At 40.3% G+C, this 21,632-nt stretch overlaps 1 protein-coding gene across 1 annotated transcript in view; it reads left to right on the top strand.

The window, feature by feature from the left end:
• kcnn1a (potassium intermediate/small conductance calcium-activated channel, subfamily N, member 1a) overlaps window positions 1-21,632 on the top strand; it is a 339,162-nt gene that overhangs the window by 1,776 nt on the left and 315,754 nt on the right. The gene's annotated exons all lie outside the window — the stretch shown is intronic.

Here is a 21,632-nt window from a genome sequence, read left to right as displayed (position 1 = left end):
GAGGGCCAGAGCGAAAATGCGCCAATGGCCTGAGGGCCAAACGGATATATATTTTTTTTATCACGCAACAGCAGAATTTAGCCTCACGCCGCCATAAAGTAGAGACTGTCAGGTGGCAACTATAGTAAAAACTGTAAAAAACAACAAAACAAAACAAAATAAACTCATTTTAGTTCAGGGGCCACATGGATGGAGGAAAATCTATTCCCACGTGGGCCAAACGTGTAAAATCATGGCATGATAACCTAAAAATAAAGACAACTTCAGATTGTTTTCTATGTGCCGAGCAGGGGGGGGGGGGGGGGGGGCTCAATTTTTTTGCCTCCGAGGGCCTGAGCGAAAATGCGCCAATGGTCTGAGGGCCAAACAGAGACAGCAGAATTTAGCCTCACGCCGCCATAAGGTAGAGACGCTCAGGTGCTATAGCAGGTGGCAACTATAGTAAAAACTATAAAAAAAAAAAAAAAAAAACCCAACCTCATTTTAGTTCAGGGGCCAAATGGATGGAGGAAAATCTATTCCCACGTGGGCCAAACAGGTAAAATCATGGCATGATAATCTAAAGATAAAGACAACTTCAGATTGTTTTCTATGTGCCGAGCAGGGGGGGTCAATCTTTTTGCCTCCGAGGGCCCGAGCGAAAATGCGCCAATGGTCTGAGGGCCAAACAGAGATTTTTTTTTAACACGCAACAGCAGAATTTAGCCTCACGCCGCCATAAAGTAGAGACTGTCAGGTGGCAACTATAGTAAAAACTGTAAAAAAAACAAAACAAAACAAAATAAACTCATTTTAGTTCAGGGGCCACATGGATGGAGGAAAATCTATTCCCACGTGGGCCAAACGGGTAAAATCATGGCATGATAACCTAAAAATAAAAACAACTTCAGATTGTTTTCTATGTGCCGAGCAGAGGGGGTGAGGGGTGGGGGGTGGGGGGGGGGGGACTCAAACATTTTGCCTCCAAGGGCCCGAGCGAAAATGCGCTAATGGTCTGAGGGCCAAACGGAGATTTTTTAACACGCAGCAGCAGAATTTAGCCTCACGCCGCCATAAAGTAGAGACTGTCAGGTGGCAACTATAGTAAAAACTGTAAAAAAAAACCCAAAACAAAACAAAATAAACTCATTTTAGTTCAGGGGCCACATGGATGGAGGAAAATCTATTCCCACGTGGGCCAAACGTGTAAAATCATGGCATGATAACCTAAAAATAAAGACAACTTCAGATTGTTTTCTATGTGCCGAGCAGGGGGGCTCAATCTTTTTGCCTCCGAGGGCCCGAGCGAAAATGCGCCAATGGTCTGAGGGCCAAATGGAGATTTTAAAAAAAAATAATTTTTTTACAAGCAACAGCAGCATTTAGCCTCACACCGCCATAAAGTAGAAACGGTCAGATGCTATAGCAGGTGGCAACTATAGTAAAAACTGTAAAAAATAAAACAAAAACAAAAAAAACTCATTTTAGTTCAGGGGCCACATGGATGGAGGAAAATCTATTCCCACGTGGGCCAAACGGGTAAAATCATGGCATGATAACCTAAAAATAAAGACAACTTCAGATTGTTTTCTATGTGCCGAGCAGGGGGGGGAGCCTCAATCTTTTTGCCTCCGAGGGCCCGAGCAAAAATGCACCAATGGTCTGAGGGCCAAACGGCGTTTTTTTATTTAAAACGCAACAGCAAAATTTAGCCTCACGCAGCCATAAAGTAGAAACGGTCAGGTGCTATAGCAGGTGGCAACTATAGTAAAAACTGTAAACAAACAAAAAAAACCTCATTTTAGTTCAGGGGCCACATGGATAGAGGAAAATCTCCACATGGGCCAAACGGGTAAATTCATGGCATGATAACCTAGACATAAAGACAACTTCAGGTTGTTTTCTATGTACCGAGCAGGTGGGGGGGGGGGGCAAACTTTTTGCCTCCAAGGGCCCGAACGAAAATGCGCCAATGGTCTGAGGGCCAAATGGAATTTAGCCTCACGCCGCCATAAAGTAGATACGGTCAGATGCTATAGCAGGTGGCAACTATAGTAAAAACTGTAAAAAAGAAAACAAAAACAAAACAAAAAAACCTAATTTAAGTTCAGGGGCCACATGGATGGAGGAAAATCTATTCCCACGTGGGCCAAACGGGTAAAATCATGGCATGATAACCTAAAAATGAAGACAACTTCAGATTGTTTTCCACGTGCCGAGCAAGGGGGGCAAACGTTTTGCCTCAGAGGGCCCGAGTGAAAATGCACCAATGGTCTGAGGGCCAAACAGAGATTTTTTTTTCTTTTTAACATGCAACAGCAGAATTTAGCCTCACGCCGCCATAAGGTAGAGACTGTGAGGTGCAGTAAGTGGCAATAATAGTAAAAACTGTAAAAAAAAAACAAACAAAAAAAAAAACCTAATTTTAGTTCAGGGGCCACATGGATGGAGGAAAATCTATTCCCACGTGGGCCAAACGGGTAAAATCATGGCATGGTGACCTAAAAATAAAGACAACTTCAGATTGTTTTCTATGTGCCGAGCAGGGGGGGGGGGGCTCAATCTTTTTGCCTCCGAGGGCCCGAGCGAAAATGCGCCAATGGTCTGAGGGCCAAACGGAGACAGCAGAATTTAGCCTCACGCCGTCATAAAGTAGAGACTGTCAGGTGCTATAGCAGGTGGCAACTATAGTAAAAACTGTAAAAAATAAAACAAAAACAAAAAAAACTCATTTTAGTTCAGGGGCCACATGGATGGAGGAAAATCTATTCCCACGTGGGCCAAACGGGTAAAATCATGGCATGATAACCTAAAAATAAAGACAACTTCAGATTGTTTTCTATGTGCCGAGCAGGGGGGGGGGGCCCAAACCTTTTGCCTACGAGGGCCAGAGCGAAAATGCGCCAATGGTCTGAGGGCCAAACGGATATATATATTTTTTATCACGCAACAGCAGAATTTAGCCTCACGCCGCCATAAAGTATAAATGGTCAGATGCTATAGCAGGTGGCAACTATAGTAAAAACTGTAAACAAACAAAACAAACCTAATTTTAGTTCAGGGGCCACATGGATGGAGGAAAATCTATTCCCACGTGGGCCAAACGGGTAAAATCATGGCATGATTTTTTTTTGCAGAAAAATCTACTATAATTTTTTTTTTTTTTTTACAGTGCATTACTGTAAATTAAAAAAACTACCACTGTTATTTTTGACTGCAAAATTCTGGGGACTGAGCTGCTAGTTTTTTTTACAGAAAAATCTACAACCTTTTTTTTTTTTTTTTTTACAGTGCATTACTGTAAATTAAAACAAAATACCACTGTTATTTTTAACCGCAATATTTTGGCAACTGAGCTGCTACTTTGTTAACATGACATCCATGTTCATTGTTTTTACAGTGCATTACTGTAAATGGAAAAACTCTTATTCTTAGGGTCAAATTTTGGCTACTGAGCTGCTAATTCTTTTACTGAAAAATATACCTTTTTTTTTTTTTTTCTTCTTCTTTTTTACAGTGCATTACTGTAAATTTAAAAAAAATACCACCGTTATTTTTGACTGCAAAATTCTGGCAACTGAGCTGCTACTATTCTAACATAACATCCATGTCCATTGTTTTTACAGTGCACTACTGTAAATGGAAAAACTCTTATTTTTAGGGTCAAATTCTGGCGACTGAGCTGCTAGTTTTTTTTACAGAAAAATATACAACCTTTTTTTTTACAGTGCATTAAATTAAATTTAAAAAAAATACCACCTTTATTTTTGACTGCAAAATTCTGGCGACTGAGCTGCTAAGTTTTTTTTACAGAAAAATCTACTATAAATATATATTTTTTTTTACAGTGCATTACTGTAAATTATAATAAATAAATAAATAAATGGGTTGTACTTGCATAGCGCTTTTCTACCTTCAAGGTACTCAAAGCGCTACTTCCACATTTACCCATTCACACACACATTCACACACTGATGGAGGGAGCTGCCATGCAAGGCGCTAACCAGCACCCATCAGGAGCAAGGGTGAAGTGTCTTGCTCAGGACACAACGGACATGACGAGGTTGGTACTAGGTGGGGATTGAACCAGGGACCCTTGGGTTGCGCACGGCCACTCTCCCACTGCGCCACGCCGTCCCTTAAAAAACAATACCACTGTTATTTTTAACCGCTATATTCTGGGGACTGAGCTGCTACTTTGTTAACATAACATCCATGTTCATTGTTTTTACAGTGCATTACTGTAAATGGAAAAACTCTCATTTTTAGGGTCAAATTTTGGCAACTGAGCTGCTAGTTTTTTCCCCCAGAAAAACCTTTTTTAAAAAAAAAAAAGTTTTACAGTGCATTACTGAAAATTAAAAAAAACAATACCACTGTTATTTTTAACCGCAAAATTCTGGGGACTGAGCTGCTACTTTGTTAACATAACATCCATGTTCATTGTTTTTACAAAAAACTCTTATTTTTAGGGTCAAATTTTGGCGACTGAGCTGCTAGTTTTTTTACAGAAAAATATACAACCTTTTTTTTTTTCTACAGTGCATTACTGTAAATTAAAAAAAAATACCACCGTTATTTTTGACTGCAAAATTCTGGCAACTGATCTGCTACTATTTTAACATAACATCCATGTCCATTGTATTTACAGTGCACTACTGTAAATGGAAAAACTCTTATTTTTAGGGTCAAATTTTGGCGACTGAGCTGCTAGTTTTTTTACAAAAAAATATACAACCTTTTTTTTTTACAGTGCATTACTGTAAATTAAAAAAAAATACCACCTTTATTTTTGACTGCAAAATTCTGGCGACTGAGTTGCTAGGTTTCTTTTTTTACAGAAAAATCTACTATAATTTTTTTTTTTTTACAGTGCATTACTGTAAATTAAAAAACAATACCACTGTTATTTTTAACCGCTATATTCTGGCGACTGAGCTGCTACTTTGTTAACATAACATCCATGTTCATTGTATTTACAGTGCATTACTGTAAGTGGAAAAACTCTTATTTTTAGGGTCATATTCTGGCGACTGAGCTGCTAGTTTTTTTTTTTACAGAAAAATCTACTATAATTTTTATTTTTTTACAGTGCATTACTGTAAATTAAAAAACAATACCACTGTTATTTTTGACTGCAAATTTCTGGGGACTGAGCTGCTACTTTGTTAACATAACATCCATGTCCATTGTATTTACAGTGCACTACTGTAAATGGAAAAACTCTTATTTTTAGGGTCAAATTTTGGCAACTGAGCTTCCAGTGTTTTTTCCAGAAAAATCTACAATCTTTTTTTTTTTTTCTTTTTTTTTTATACAGTGCATTACTGTAAATAAAAAAATAAAAAATACCACCGTTATTTTTGACTGCAAATCTCTGGGGACTGAGCTGCTACTATTCTAACATAACATCCATGTTCATTGTTTTTACAGTGCACTACTGTAAATGGAAAAACTCTTATTTTTAGGGTCAAATTTTGGCGACTGAGCTGCTAGTTTTTTTACAGAAAAATCTCCAACCTTTTTTTTTTTTTTTTTCACAGTGCATCACTGTAAATTAAAGAAAAATACCACTGTTATTTTTAACCGCAACATTTCTGGTGACTGAGCTGCTACTATTTTAACATGACGTCCATGTTCATTGTTTTTACAGTGCACTACTGTAAATGGAAAAACTCTTATTTTTACGGTCAAATTTTGGCGACTGATCTGCTAGTTTTTTTTACAGAAAAATCTACAACCTTTTTTTTCCTTTTTTTTAACAGTGCATTACTGTAAATTAAAAAAAAAATACCACCGTTATTTTTGACTGCAAAATTCTGGGGACTGAGCTGCTAGTTTTTTTTTGAAAGAAAAATCTACTATAATTGTTTTTACAATGAATTACTGTAAATTAAAAAAACAATACCACTGTTATTTTTTAACCGCTATATTCTGGCGACTGAGCTGCTACTATTTTAACATAACATCAATGTTCATTGTTTTTACAGAGCATTACTGTAAATGGAAAAACTCGTATTTTTTTTTTACTTGCTGGCGACTGAGCTGCTAGTTTTTTTACAGAAAAATATACAACCTTTTTTTTTTTTTTTTTTTTTTACAGTGCATTACTGTAAATTAAAAAAAAATACCACCGTTATTTTTGACTGCAAAATTCTGGCGACTGAGCTGCTACTATTTTAACATAACATCCATGTTCATTGTTTTTACAATGCATTACTGTAAATGGAAAAATCGTACCACTGATCTTTTTATGGTAAATTCAGTGACTGAGCTGCCAGGTTTTTTTTTACCATAAAATCGACTGATTATTTTTAACGGTGTAGCCTTACGAACAAGCCATCAAGGTCAGTATGATTATGCGTTACATTTACGAATCACCAAAGTGACACAACGGGCTAAATTTGGCCTGCGGGCCCCACATTGGAAATCCCTGGTATAGATTGTCTTATTGGAATCAGGTACAGATGCGGAAAAAGTAGGTATCAGCCAAATGTGGTTTGAGAATGTGCAATGGCGCCATGGAGAAGTTGGACGTGCAGCATGAAAATATGGTGAACCTCAACCTTGTACAATTTCCCAACACATGGCAATGAATATGTCACGGAGTTGCCGGGCTGAAAGATTCTAAATAACAACATGAATATAGACATCCTGAGTAAATTATGTCAGACGGGGGTCATAAAATAAATCCTTGCAGGGCATTAAATCACAGGTTGAGTAAAAGTGGCTCGCTGTGTTGCCAAGCTCCGGTCCGTTCACTCTTGTGCTCCGCAGACTCGGTGCGAATATTTGGGTCCACTATTGGAAAAGTTGCAGTAAGTCGTAAACACAGTATTAAAAATGTACAGGCGGCACAACTCAAGGTTATTCTTAACACGTCACTAAAGTGATGCAGCCATCGACAACAGTGCTGGGGAGTAGGGTTGTACGGTATACCGGTACTAGTATGGTACCGCGGTACTAATGAATCAAAAAACGGTACTATACTCTGTTTGAAAAGTACCGACTCCCCATTTGTATTTTTTATTTTTAACGGGCATGACGGCGCGTCGTCACATTGTTGGTTTTACGAGCAGAGGAGCATGTTCGGCAGCGCGCACACACAGAGTACTTACAAGCAGACACAGCGTGTAGACAGAAAAGGGACGCATTTTGGTGAAGGTGAAGCTATAACGCCCTCAGGAAGAGGTGCTTGAAGACATGGCTAGCAGCTAACATCCATTCGCAGTCGGCAGTGTTTTAGCTACTTCTAAATCACTAATCCTCGTCTCCATGGCAACAAATAAAGTACGTTTCTTACGAGTAGCATTATCACCGCAGGACGAGGAATAGCTAAAAATGCTTCACTACACACCGTAGCTCACCGGCGTCAACATGTAAATAAACGCCATGAGTGGATCTACACCTGACATCCACTGTAATGATACCAAGTACAATTGCGTATCTAGTCGATACTACTATGATTACATCGATATTTTTTATCATTACAAAATCTTTTTTCCTCTTTAAAAAGCTCGTATTATGTTTATAAACTCAGGAAATACGTCCCTGATACCTGTAACTAATTGGTATCGGATCGATACCTACATTTGTGGTATCATCCAAAACTAATGTCAAGTATCCAAACAACAGAAGAATAAGCGATTATTACATTTTAACAGAAGTGTAGATAGAACATGTTAAAACAGAAAGTAAGCAGATATTAACAGTAAATGAACAAGAAGATTAATAATCATTTTTTACAGCTTGTCCTTAATAATGTTGACAAAATAATAGGTGTATAAATGACACAATATGTTACTGCATATGTCAACAGACTAATTAGGAGTCTTTGTTTGTTTACTTACTACTAAAAGACAAGTTGTCTAGTTTGTTCACTATTTTATTTAAGGGCAAAATTGCCATAATAAACATATGTTTCATGTACCCTAAGATTTAAAAAAAAAAAATAAAGCCAATAATGCCTTTTTTTGTGGTCCCCTTTATTTAGAAAAATAGCGAATTACATTTTGGTACCGGTATTAAAATGTTGGTATCGGGACAACACTACTGGGGAATGAAACATGTCTTAATATAATGTTTCTTAGCCATTCCCTTAGAAACAAATCTGGTTCTCTCGTATAGGACTTAGCTGCACTAAGTTGTAATACACTTTTCCACCACTTGTGGCAGTAATGACAATATCAAACAAACAGAAGAAGTCTGGCGCAAACGTCATTTTCTCAAGTGCAAAAATTATGACTAAAGTGGTAAAGCTGTATTTGTATTTTTTTTCTTATCGACAGTTTAGTTAAGAACCATTATTATTATTATTTTCAGTTTATTTATTTTAGCGCAATACAACTGAATCTATATTTATTTTTTCAACTGTTATTTATGAGTCCCTTCTCATGGAGTATATTTACTTACAAACCCCGTTTCCATATGAGTTGGGAAATTGTGTTGGTGTAAATATAAACGGAATACAATGATTTGCAAATCATTTTCAACCCATATTCAGTTGAATATGCTACAAAGACAACATATTTGATGTTCAAACTGATAAACTTTTTTTTTTTTGTGCAAATATTCATTAACTTTAGAATTTGATGCCAGCAACACGTGACAAAGAAGTTGGGAAAGGTGGCAATAAATACTGATAAAGTTGAGGAATGCTCATCAAACACTTATTTGGAACATCCCACAGGTGTGCAGGCAAATTGGGAACAGGTGGGTGCCATGATTGGGTATAAAAACAGCTTCCATGAAATGCTCAGTCATTCACAAACAAGGATGGGGCGAGGGTCACCACTTGGTCAACAAATGCGTGAGCAAATTGTTGAACAGTTTAAGAAAAACCTTTCTCAAGCAGCTATTGCAAGGAATTTAGGGATTTCACCATCTACGGTCCGTAATATCATCAAAGGGTTCAGAGAATCTGGAGAAACCACTGCACGTAAGCAGCTAAGCCCGTGACCTTCCATCCCTCAGGCTGTACTGCATCAACAAGCGACATCAGTGTGTAAAGGATATCACCACACAGGCTCAGGAACACTTCAGAAACCCACTGTCAGTAACTGCAGTTGGTCGCTACATCTGTAAGTGCAAGTTAAAACTCTCCTATGCAAGGCGAAAACCGTTTATCAACAACACAGAGAAACGCCGTCGGCTTCGCTGGGCCTGAGCTCATCTAAGATGGACTGATACAAAGTGGAAAAGTGTTCTGTGGTCTGACGAGTCCACATTTCAAATTGTTTTTGGAAACTGTGGACGTCGTGTCCTCCGGACCAAAGAGGAAAAGAACCATCCGGATTGTTATAGGCGCAAAGTTGAAAAGCCAGCATGTGTGATGGTATGGGGGTGTATTAGTGCCCAAGACATGGGTAACTTACACATCTGTGAAGGCGCCATTAATGCTGAAAGGTACAGACAGGTTTTGGAGCAACATATGTTGCCATCCAAGCAACGTTACCATGGACGCCCCTGCTTATTTCAGCAAGACAATGCCAAGCCACGTGTTACATCAACGTGGCTTCATAGTAAAAGAGTGCGGGTACTAGACTGGCCTGCCTGTAGTCCAGACCTGTCTCCCGTTGAAAATGTGTGGCGCATTATGAAGCCTAAAATATCATAACGGAGACCCCCGGACTGTTGAACAACTTAAGCTGTACATCAAGCAAGAATGGGAAAGAATTCCACCTGAGAAGCTTCAAAAATGTGTCTCCTCAGTTCCCAAACGTTTACTGAGTGATAAGGAAAGGCCATGTAACACAGTGGTGAACATGCCCTTTCCCAACTACTTTGGCACGTGTTGCAGCCATGAAATTCTAAGTTAATTATTATTTGCAAAAAAATAATAAAGTTTATGATTTTGAACATCAAATATGTTGTCTTTGTAGTGCATTCAATTGAATATGGGTTGAAAAGGATTTGCAAATCATTGTATTCCGTTTATATTTACATCTAACACAATTTCCCAACTCATATGGAAACGGGGTTTGTATTTTTCTAATCAGCCTGACCTAAGCCTACGTTTTATGGGTTAACTAAACAATAATCAGAAGTACATTTGGCTGTGTGTGTGTGTGTGTGTGTGTGTGTGTGTGTGTGTGTGTGTGTGTGTGTGTGTGTGTGTGTGTGTGTGTGTGTGTGTGTGTGAGTGTAAAATACACAACCAACATAAATGCAGTCTAAGTATGTCTATTATTAGATGTAAAGGTTTGAATTTACTATACATAATCACATATGAACAAAATATTAAACAATTCAGTTAAATATGTTCAATAGTGTTTATATTGCAGATGATGTTCAAAGTTTATATAAAGAGGTAAAAAAAATTAAATAATAGGTTGATAGGTTCAAAAGGGAAAGAAAAGTGTTTAATATCTCCTACCGCGGTGAAGTCAATTCAAAACTGCAATTCCTTTTTGGCATTAATTGAAAAAGTCAACAAAACACAATAAAATGGCAATAACTATGAAAAACTCAATATTCTTTAGACATGATATATTCAGGGAAAGTGTTCGGCTACAATTTAAACCTAAATAGTACGGTCGTTTTAAAAATACGACCGTAAATGTGTAAGGCTGACGGCGTTTGAAGCGATGCTAAATTAGCAACTACTTCTTTGGGCTTTTGAATGGACACGTCCGCACTGCTGCCAAATGTCACTGCAGTAGTACGAATTCAGTCCATGAAAGTAGAACAAGCAAACACCTTCATTATTCACCTTCAACATTAGTTTCATAATAATGTAACCAATATTAAAATAAATATCTCATGGACTTATGATTTCAAAGAAAGTTATTCATTAAACTGTGCATTGTAAAAAAACGACAATAGATATTACGATAAAACAAACAAAAAACTGGCCGCACTGTGGCCAGAATTTTACCGTAAACAAACAGTGGTACCATTTTTCTATTTTGAGCTGTCAGTCCGCAGACTTTTTTTTACGGAGTACGTATAAAAATAAAAATAAATACAATGATCAAATGTATCGGTAATTGTGTAATAATAATAATATCATGAGGTGAATACTTATACTTTTATATTCCTTTGTCATGACTTGATCTTGGGTGTTTGCTTTTCCGGGATGCAACGGAAAGTTGGCTCGGGCGAGACGGGAATGAAGGTACATGATTTATTAATATATAAAAAAAAACGAAAAGCGCGCACAGTGGCGGAGAATAAACTATGAAACCAAAAGACTATAGCAAAAAAGTACAAACGAAAAACACGCACAATGGCGGAGAACAAACTATGAAACCAAAAGGACTATAAACATGGAACAAAAACTTACTTGGCTTGGACAAAAATAGTTGCATGAAGAATGGACATGGAAAGAATGGACATAGCATAAATGTGGTGAGGTCGTCAGAAAGACAAACTGAAAAACACTGAACTTAAATACTACAGACATGATTAACGAAAACAGGTGCGTGACTCAAGACGTGAAACAGGGGCGTGACGTGACAGGTGAAAACTAATGGGTTGCTATGGTGACAATCAAGAGTGCACAATGAGTCCAAATGTGGAACATTTGAAACTAATGGGGTAATCATGGAATCAAGACAAGGGAGTGAAAAGGCAGAAACTAAAGAGTCCTATAACTAAACAAAACATGATTACACAGACATGACATCCTTTTGTTACAAACGGCCCTTAACAGTGACGTGGCCCTCAATAAAAACAAGTTTGACAGCCCTGGTCTACATCTGGTCAGAAGTATACTTTATAATAATTACTAGGACTGCGAATCTTTGGGTGTCCCACTATTCGATTCAATATCGATTCTTGGAGTCACGATTCGATTCAAAATCGATTTTTTTCCGAGTCAACGCAAATTCTCGATTCAAAAACGACTTTTTCCAAATTCAAAAGGATTCTCTATTAATTCAATACATAGGATTTCAGCAGGATCTACCCCAGTCTGCTGGCATGCAAGCAGAGTAGTAGATTTTTATAAAAAGCTTTTATAATTGTAAAGGACAATGTTTTATCAACTGATTGCAATAATGTACATTTGTTTTAACTATTAAATGAAGCAAAAATATGACTTATTTTATCTTTGTGGAAATATTGGACACAGTGTGTTGTCAAGGTTATGAGATGCGATGCATCCAGTTCCTTAAGGCTCTGGATGCTGTGGGGCTGTCTTGGTTGACAAGACTCTGCAGCATCGCGTGGACATCGGGGGCGGTACCACTGGATTGGCAGACCAGGGTGGTGGTTCCTCTCTTTAAGAAGGGGAACCGGAGGGTGTGTTCTATCTATCGTGGGATCACACTCCTCAGCCTTCCCGGTAAGGTCTATTCAGGTGTACTGGAGAGGAGGCTACGCCGGATAGTCGAACCTCGGATTCAGGAGGAACAGTGTGGTTTTCGTCCTGGTCGTGGAACTGTGGACCAGCTCTATACTCTCGGCAGGGTCCTTGAGGGTGCATGGGAGTTTGCCCAACCAGTCTACATGTGCTTTGTGGACTTGGAGAAGGCATTCGACCGTGTCCCTCGGGAAGTCCTGTGGGGAGTGAGAGAGTATGGGGTATCGGACTGTCTGATTGTGGCAGTCTGCTCCCTGTATGATCAGTGTCAGAGCTTGGTCCGCATTGCCGGCAGTAAGTCGGACACGTTTCCAGTGAGGGTTGGACTCCGCCAAGGCTGCCCTTTGTCACCGATTCTGTTCATAACTTTTATGGACAGAATTTCTAGGCGCAGTCAAGGCGTTGAGGGGATCCGGTTTGGTGGCTGCAGGATTAGGTCTCTGCTTTTTGCAGATGATGTGATCCTGATGGCTTCATCTGGCCAGGATCTTCAGCTCTCACTGGATCGGTTCGCAGCCGAGTGTGAAGCGACTGGAATGAGAATCAGCACCTCTAAGTCCAAGTCCATGGTTCTCGCCCGGAAAAGGGTGGAGTGCCATCTCTGGGTTGGGGAGGAGATCTTGCCCCAAGTGGAGGAGTTCAAGTACCTCGGAGTCTTGTTCACGAGTGAGGGAAGAGTGGATGGTGAGATCGACAGGCGGATCGGTGCGGCGTCTTCGGTAATGCGGACGCTGTATCGATCCGTTGTGGTGAAGAAGGAGCTGAGCCGGAAGGCAAAGCTCTCAATTTACCGGTCGATCTACGTTCCCATCCTCACCTATGGTCATGAGCTTTGGGTTATGACCGAAAGGACAAGATCACGGGTACAAGCGGCCCAAATGAGTTTCCTCCGCCGGGTGGCGGGGCTCTCCCTTAGAGATAGGGTGAGAAGCTCTGCCATCCGGGAGGAGCTCAAAGTAAAGCCACTGCTCCTCCACATCGAGAGGAGCCAGATGAGGTGGTTCGGGCATCCGGTCAGGATGCCACCCGAACGCCTCCCTAGGGAGGTGTTTAGGGCACGTCCGACCGGTAGGAGGCCACGTTGGGAAGACTATGTCTCCCGGCTGGCCTGGGAACGCCTCGGGATCCCCCGGGAGGAGCTGGACGAAGTGGCTGGGGAGAGGGAAGTCTGGGCTTCCCTGCTTAGGCTGCTGCCCCTCTACCCGACCTCGGATAAGCGGAACAAGATGGATGGATGCATGGATGGATGCAAGTGTAAGCCACTGTGACACTATTGTTCTTTTTTTATTTTATTTTTTATAAATGTCTAATGATAATGTCAATGAGGGATTTTTAATCACTGCTATGTTGAAATTGTAACTAATATTGATACTGTTGTTGATAATATTAATTTTTGTTTCACTACTTTTGGTTTGTTCTGTGTGGTGTTTGTGTCTCCTCTCAATTGCTCTGTTTATTGCAGTTCTGAGTGTTGCTGGGTCGGGTTTGGGTTTGGAATTGGATTGCATTGTTATGGTATTGCTGTGTATTGTTTTGTTGGATTAATTAATTTAAAAAAAAAAAACTAAAAAAAAAAAAAAAAAAAAGAGAATCAATTCTGAATCGCACAACGTGAGAATTGCGATTTGAATTCGAATCGATTTTTCCCCACACCCCTAATAATTACCATAAATTTCAGATTATAAACCACCGCTCCTTTTGTACGCTTTGAACTCTGCAGCATATAAACGGTTTTATTTATGGATTTTTCTTTGATGATGACCATAATGCGAATGGTTACAAAAAAAAGACAAATGCACTGAATAGGTGTGTTATTATTTGTGCTATGGCGCCATCCTGTGGACGAGTTTGCTCACTGCAGGTGCTGCATTCCCTTTCTGTTTAGACTGAGCTTTGAACCGGAAGTAGAAGTGCCGTTTCGGTCTTCGGGTCGTCTATAGCGTTTCTACTTGTATGAATTCTTTTTTTTATCACCCCAAGCAACGTTTGCAAGTTTTACAATATAACTAAAACAATTCTTACTTACTAAACCGTCCCATGTGTGATGTCTGTAGGAGTGTTTTCATGCATATTTGTACGTGCTATTGTAATGTACTGTGATTAAGATAGCATCGTTAACATTAGCTAACAAGTTTACCAGTGTCTGTGTTAGTATTAACTTACAATGGCATTCTTTTTTTTATTGTTTCAGTTTCGTAAATTCACCAAAATGTCACCGCGGAGTTATTGAGTCTGTTTAGCTGACTGGAGAGCTGGCTTCCGCAGCTAATGGGTCCATGATAATGACTTCTGTTTTGTTTGATCAGCTTGATCACTAGCATCAGCCGATGCTAGAGTTGATAGCATTTGCATCCCCATGTTGTTGTTAAGACGGCCGCCTTAACAACAAAGAGCCACTGCCTAAACTAAAGTCTTAACAAGCTGCTCCGCTTAGTTCTGCCTCTGCCTCTGTCAGTACGTCTCTGCAGCACCCAGCATTGTCCCACCCACACAACCATCTGATTGGTTACAAACAGAGCGGTAACAGCCAATCAGCAGTGCGTATTCAGAACGCATGTAGTCAGTGATTAGCGTTTAGCAGGTAAGCATCAGGCAGCGGACTCTCCGCAAATGATAATAAACACCTCCCAGTCAACTACTAGTAACATCACTATGAGCCCGTTGACGTTCCAGAAACATAAGCGGCAGCTCAGCTCACTCGCAGTCCTTGAAGTGAAGGCTAATTAGCTTTTAGCGTAACGTTAGCTCATTTTGCGGTGTGTGCGCGTGTGTGTGTGTGTGTGCGTGTGTTACGGACAGCAAAGCCCTGTCTGTCTGAGAGAAAGACAAGCATCATTGACCTACAGTTAACAACTAAGTTATTTCCCTTTACCTTTTTCTGTGTTGATTGAGCTGTGTTGAAGCAGCAAAAAAGGACATTATGTTAAATGAAGAGTTTCTGTCTCTGATAGTTGATATAATAATGTAACTGCATCATAAAGCCTACATGAACTCCATGGTGTTCAGGGATGAATAGTCTCTCCTATTGCTATTGTACTATTTTTCAGCTATAGTTACATTAATCATTAGTAATGTAGCAGCCTAGTTTTGAATGGCAGGGTCCCTGCTATCACATGTTGATAAAAATATAACACTTACATAATGAAAATCAACTACAAGCTTCCCAAATGCTGTAATAAATTAAGCATGATGAGTTGAGCATAGGTCAGCATGTGGCCCCGCTTTTAACTCTTTTTTTCAAATGCTTACTTACAGTAAGTCATTAATTGGACTTTGTAAGTCATTATTTTAGTATCTCAGGGAACTAGGACTGTTTTGTTTTTACTTTACGGAAAAAATAACGAGATATATATGTCGTATATCGCCATTCAGCAAATGGAGTGGAAAACACAACCAAAAGTTGTAGGCTTCTTCACGCGATGAAGCCGGCCTACTTCACCACAGTCTGTAGTCTATTTCCCCCCCAGGCTGTGGTGGCAGCGACGAGGTGGAGACGTGATGGCGACAGGCCGAGTTACACCGATCCTTACACCATTAACGAACACATTTTCTGGGGGAAACACTGCATCCTATGACAGTTCCACGCTGGAAATCAATGAAAGCGGCCCATTCTTTCACAAATGTTTGTAGAAACAGTCTCCATGCCTAAGTGCTTGATTTTATACACCGGGCCAAGTGATTAGGACACCTGATTCTCATCATTTGGATGGGTGCCCAAATACTTTTGGCAATATAGTGTATATTAGGAATGTAACAGTATTATTTATACCGTGGTATTTCGGGTTTCAAAGTCAATAATACCGTGACATGTGACGGTATCAAACAAAAACTTGGTGAGGGTAGTTTCTCTGTAAACAAACTCCATCTCCCAGAATCCTCTGCATTAAATCCGGCCACAACTGGTTGCGTGATGTTGCTAACAAACAGACAAACAAACCTTGGACAAAACATAACCTCTTTGGCGGAGGTAAGAAAGTCTGCCTTCTGCAAAGCGAAAAGCAAGGCACTTTGGTGTCGAGCGTTACCAAGGCGACACAGAGCTAGCCTGTCTAACTTAAAGTTAAGTTTAACTTAACTTAAACATAAGCGATACGTGTAAACTGCAATATTATGGCAATATGACTCAAGTTATTAACACCAACATTTTCTATGTTCTATTGAAAATATAGAACATTACCTATCAAAATGTTTTAGTACGACTTTGGTAAGCTATGAAGCCGCACCGCTTGATGGATTGCACTGCGCTTCAACATAGGAGTATTATTATGGTGTGTGTATAAGGCAGGGGTCGGCAACCTTTACCAGTCAAAGAGCCATTTTGACCAGTTTCACAAATTATAGGAAACAATGGGAGCCGCAAATTGTTTTAGAAATTTTAAATGAAATAACACTGCATACAATTTTTTTTTTTGCTTTGTGCTATGTATAAACCAGGGGTCTCAGGCATCGCCCACACCTTTATGTGGAATTTGAAAGCTGGTGCGGCACGCGGGTTTTAAATGAATGGCACTTGTCAGAGTCATGCGTGCCGTGATGATACAGCAAACAGCACCCACTACAACCAGCGTGCCTGAACAGTCACACGATGTATGGGACTTCCGCTTCCTCACGTAGGTGTTAGCAAGGCATACTTGCTCAACAACCACACAGGTCACACTGACGGTGGCGGTATAAAAAACCCCAAAAAACTTTAACACTCTTACTAATAATGCGCCACACTGTGAACCCACACCAAACAAGAATGACAAACAAATTTCGGGAGAACATCTGCACCGTAACACAACATAAACACAACAGGACAAATACCCAGAATCCCATGCAGCCCTAACTCTTCCGGGGTTGATGTGCGAGGGAGCAGGGGTGTATAATGTAGCCCGGAAGAGTCAGGGCTGCATGGGATTCTGGGTGTTTGTTCTGTTGTGTTTATGTTGTGTTAAGGTGCAGATGTTCTCCCGAAATGTGTTTGTCATTCTTGTTTGGTTTTGGTTCAAAGTGTGGCGCATTATTAGTAAGAGTGTTAAAGTTGTTTATATGACCACCGTCAGTGCAAGCAGAAAATGCAAATTTGTATAACAAGTGATGGGCTGGCACGCTGTTAATGCAGATTATAGAGGGCGTCAAATGTTGTACCATCATGACACGCCCTTATTATAGCCATAAGGGTGAAAATCGGTGAATATTAATCCGGGAGTTTTCTGCGAGCGGCACTGAAATCCGGAAGTCTCAGGGGAAAATTGGGGGGTTCAGCAAGTAAGCTGCTGAGCCGCATCAGAGTGATCAAAGAGCCGCATGCGGCTCCGGAGCCGCGGGTTGCCGACCCCTGGTATAAGGTAAGACATATTATCTGGCGTTTTGTTTCACAATATTATGCAAAAGCAACTTTTATTACCTTCTGGTACCTGCTGATCTGTATTTGGGATCTGCATAAGTCTTGAAAAATTGTGCGCATCCACCTTTGTAGTCCGTGTCGACACCGTAGTCAATAAGCTTTTTCTTTTTCTTTATCTTCTTGTTATGGGACATTCATCCTCCGCTGTTGCCATTTCTAATATAAAGTAGCGTAAAGTTCTTACTTATATCTGTCAGTAAACTCGCCATGAAAGCGCTAAAACATACCGGTGTGATGAGTTGACATTATTCACCCAAGGAACTTTAGTTATTAGAGAGTTCCGGTCGGACGGTTTTTCACTTGTTGTTGCACTAGTGAGCCACGGGTGAGGAGATGCTGCTCCGTTATGGATTGAAGTCTAAAAGTCATTAAAACAGTCAGCGCCATCTTTTGACACTTCTTCCACTCCCGTCCTTGCACGCTACACCACTACAAAAAAGATGACGGAGTAAAGACGCTGTCGAAGTGGAGGCACGTAAATAAGACGGTGCATCCTGAAGCGACTGTTAGATGATCTTTAAAACATAATCTATGCAACATTTTGACCAAAGAGCCACCATTACATGTTATGTAGACCACAAGGAAGTCTTTTAAATTTAGGAAAAAAATTAAATAATATGACTCCTTTAATGCGCCCTATAATCCGCCTTATATGTAAATAAAGATCCAAAATAGACCATTCATCGGCAGTGCGCCTTATAATCCGGTGCGCCCTATGGTCCGGAAAATACGGTACTGTACAGTACTGTAAACTAAAAAATACATACAATAAAAAAATAAAAAAAACATCCTGTAAATGAAAAAATATATATAATGAACGAAAACAGATGAAAAATCGAAAAAAGAAAATCAACTTCTACTGCACGGATTTCACTTAAAGCGGGTATTTTTTGGGAGCGTAACACGAGGGAACACTGTATTTTTAAAAAGCCTTTTTTTTTTTTTTTTTAGACCACTGGTTTTAAACTCAAGGCTCGGGGGCCACATCATTTAAGTGAAGTGAATTATATTTATATAGCGCTTTTTCTCTCGTGACTCAAAGCGCTTTACATAGTGAAACCCAATATCTGAGTTACATTTAAACCAGTGTGGGTGGCACTGGGAGCAGGTGGGTAAAGTGCCTTGCCCAAGGACACAACGGCAGTGACTTGGATGGCGGAAGCGGGGATCGAACCTGGAACCCTCAAGTTGCTGGCACGGCCAGTCTACCAACCGAGCTATACCGCCCAAATTTAACGCGGCCCGTGAAAGCCCTGAAATAATACGAGTCAATAAAGCATTTTATCATTTACTAAATGTAATCTTTTCACTGTGACAGACAGAAATACATGAGTATATTTTAAACTTTATTATCTCATAATGCAACAAATGTAATACTATCATTCATTTCAAACTTTTTAAAATGAAAACAAAATAAAATTCTGCTTGAGTTATATCAAAGTAAGTCATTAATCAAATTGTACACTATAGAAATGACAGTAAATTTTACAGTAAAAAAAACAACTGGCAGCTCAGTTGCCAGGATTTTACAGTAAAAAAAAACAAAACTATAGTACCGTTTTTGCATTTACAGTAATATGCTGTAAAAGTTGTGGCGTAAAAATCTTTCTTTCCTTTTTTTACAGTGTATACAAATATAATAATCAAATGCACAGCAATTTATTTTATAATATCATGAGGTGAATTCTTATACATTTATATTCATAAATTATATACGGTTACAAACGGGCCTCATAACTGTGTAACCGTGTTCCACACCCCTTGTTTTAGACCTACACTCACGCATGCAAGTCGTACGTCAGGGAGAGTGGCCGTGCCAGCAACCTGAGGGTTCCCGGTTCGATCCCCACTTTTTAAAACACCACTGTACGGACGTAGGGAGAAGTACAGAGCGCCATAAACCTTAAAGGCACTGCCTTTGCGTGCCGGCCCAATCACATAATATCTACGGCTTTTCACACACACAAGTGAATGCAATGCATACTTGGTCAACAGCCATACAGGTCACACTGAGGGTGGCCGTATAAACAACTTTAACACGGTTACAAATATGCGCCACACTGTGAACCCACACCAAACAATAATGACATTTCGGGAGAACATCCGCACCGTAACACAACAGAACAAATACCCAGAAGCCCTTGCAGCCCTAACTCTTCCAGGACGCTACATTATACACCCCTAACCCCCCGCCCCAACCCCGCCGACCTCAACCTCCTCATGGCATTTTTTTCCATAACTTGAGTTGATTTATTTTGGAAAACCTTGTTACATTGTTTAATGCATCCAGCGGGGCATCACGACAAAATTAGGCATAATAATGTGTTAATTTCGTGACTGTAAAGGCACTGCCTTTGCGTGCCGGCCCAATCACATAATATCTACGGCTTTTCACACACACACACAAGTGAATGCCATGCATACTTGGTCAACAGCCATACAGGTCACACTGAGGGTGGCCGTATAAACAACTTTAACACGGTTACAAATATGCGCCACACTGTGAACCCACACCAAACAAGAACGACATTTCGGGAGAACATCCGCACCGTAACACAACAGAACAAATACCCAGAAGCCCTTGCAGCACTAACTCTTCCAGGACGCTACATTATACACCCCTAACCCCCCGCCCCAACCCCGCCGACCTCAACCTCCTCATGGCATTTTTTTCCATAACTTGAGTTGATTTATTTTGGAAAACCTTGTTACATTGTTTAATGCATCCAGCGGGGCATCACGACAAAATTAGGCATAATAATGTGTTAATTTCACGACTGTAAAGGCACTGCCTTTGCGTGCCGGCCCAATCACATAATATCTACGGCTTTTCACACACACACAAGTGAATGCAATGCATACTTGGTCAACAGCCATACAGGTCACACTGAGGGTGGCCGTATAAACAACTTTAACACGGTTACAAATATGCGCCACACTGTGAACCCACACCAAACAATAATGACATTTCGGGAGAACATCCGCACCGTAACACAACAGAACAAATACCCAGAAGCCCTTGCAGCCCTAACTCTTCCAGGACGCTACATTATACACCCCTAACCCCCCGCCCCAACCCCGCCGACCTCAACCTCCTCATGGCATTTTTTTCCATAACTTGAGTTGATTTATTTTGGAAAAACTTGTTACATTGTTTAATGCATCCAGCGGGGCATCACAACAAAATTAGGCATAATAATGTGTTAATTTCACGACTGTAAAGGCACTGCCTTTGCGTGCCGGCCCAATCACATAATATCTACGGCTTTTCACACACACACAAGTGAATGCCACGCATACTTGGTCAACAGCCATACAGGTCACACTGAGGGTGGCCGTATAAACAACTTTAACACGGTTACAAATATGCGCCACACTGTGAACCCACACCAAACAAGAACGACATTTCGGGAGAACATCCGCACCGTAACACAACAGAACAAATACCCAGAAGCCCTTGCAGCACTAAGTCTTCCGGGACGCTACATTATAATAAATATAAATATTTGTCGATTTTCGCACATTTAATTTCATCTTTCATCCACTTGTTGTATTTGAATGCATGAGAAGGTTTGAGTGCACGCGGGCAATGTTTAGTTGCTATCAAGACGTGACGGCGGTGGGTCTTTACCTTGGAGCTGCGGCATGAAAAGTGCCGTCCCTGAGCGTTTGTTCAAGGTGCCGCTGAGGTGAAGTTTAGACGTGACAAGAGACGGGCAGAACAGAAGGCGGCATCCAAATCAACTCCTTAAGATGCTGCGGATGTTTCCGGGCCTGAGCGAAAGGTGCGGAACACAGAGCCACCTTGACTTCTTCTCAACTGCGCCTGATTGAGAGCAAGATGGAAGGCATCAACATGATGACCACAGATGAAGCGCTAGCTGTCCAAAGTCAGGACCCAGGGTACATATTATATATACTGATATATTTTTATATAATATATACAATATATAACACATC

The sequence above is a fragment of the Nerophis lumbriciformis genome, linkage group LG03 (assembly GCF_033978685.3).
Source record: "Nerophis lumbriciformis linkage group LG03, RoL_Nlum_v2.1, whole genome shotgun sequence".
NCBI lineage: Eukaryota > Metazoa > Chordata > Actinopteri > Syngnathiformes > Syngnathidae > Nerophis > Nerophis lumbriciformis.
Note: the sequence above shows the minus strand (reverse complement) of the source record. Positions and strands in the feature narration are given on the sequence as shown.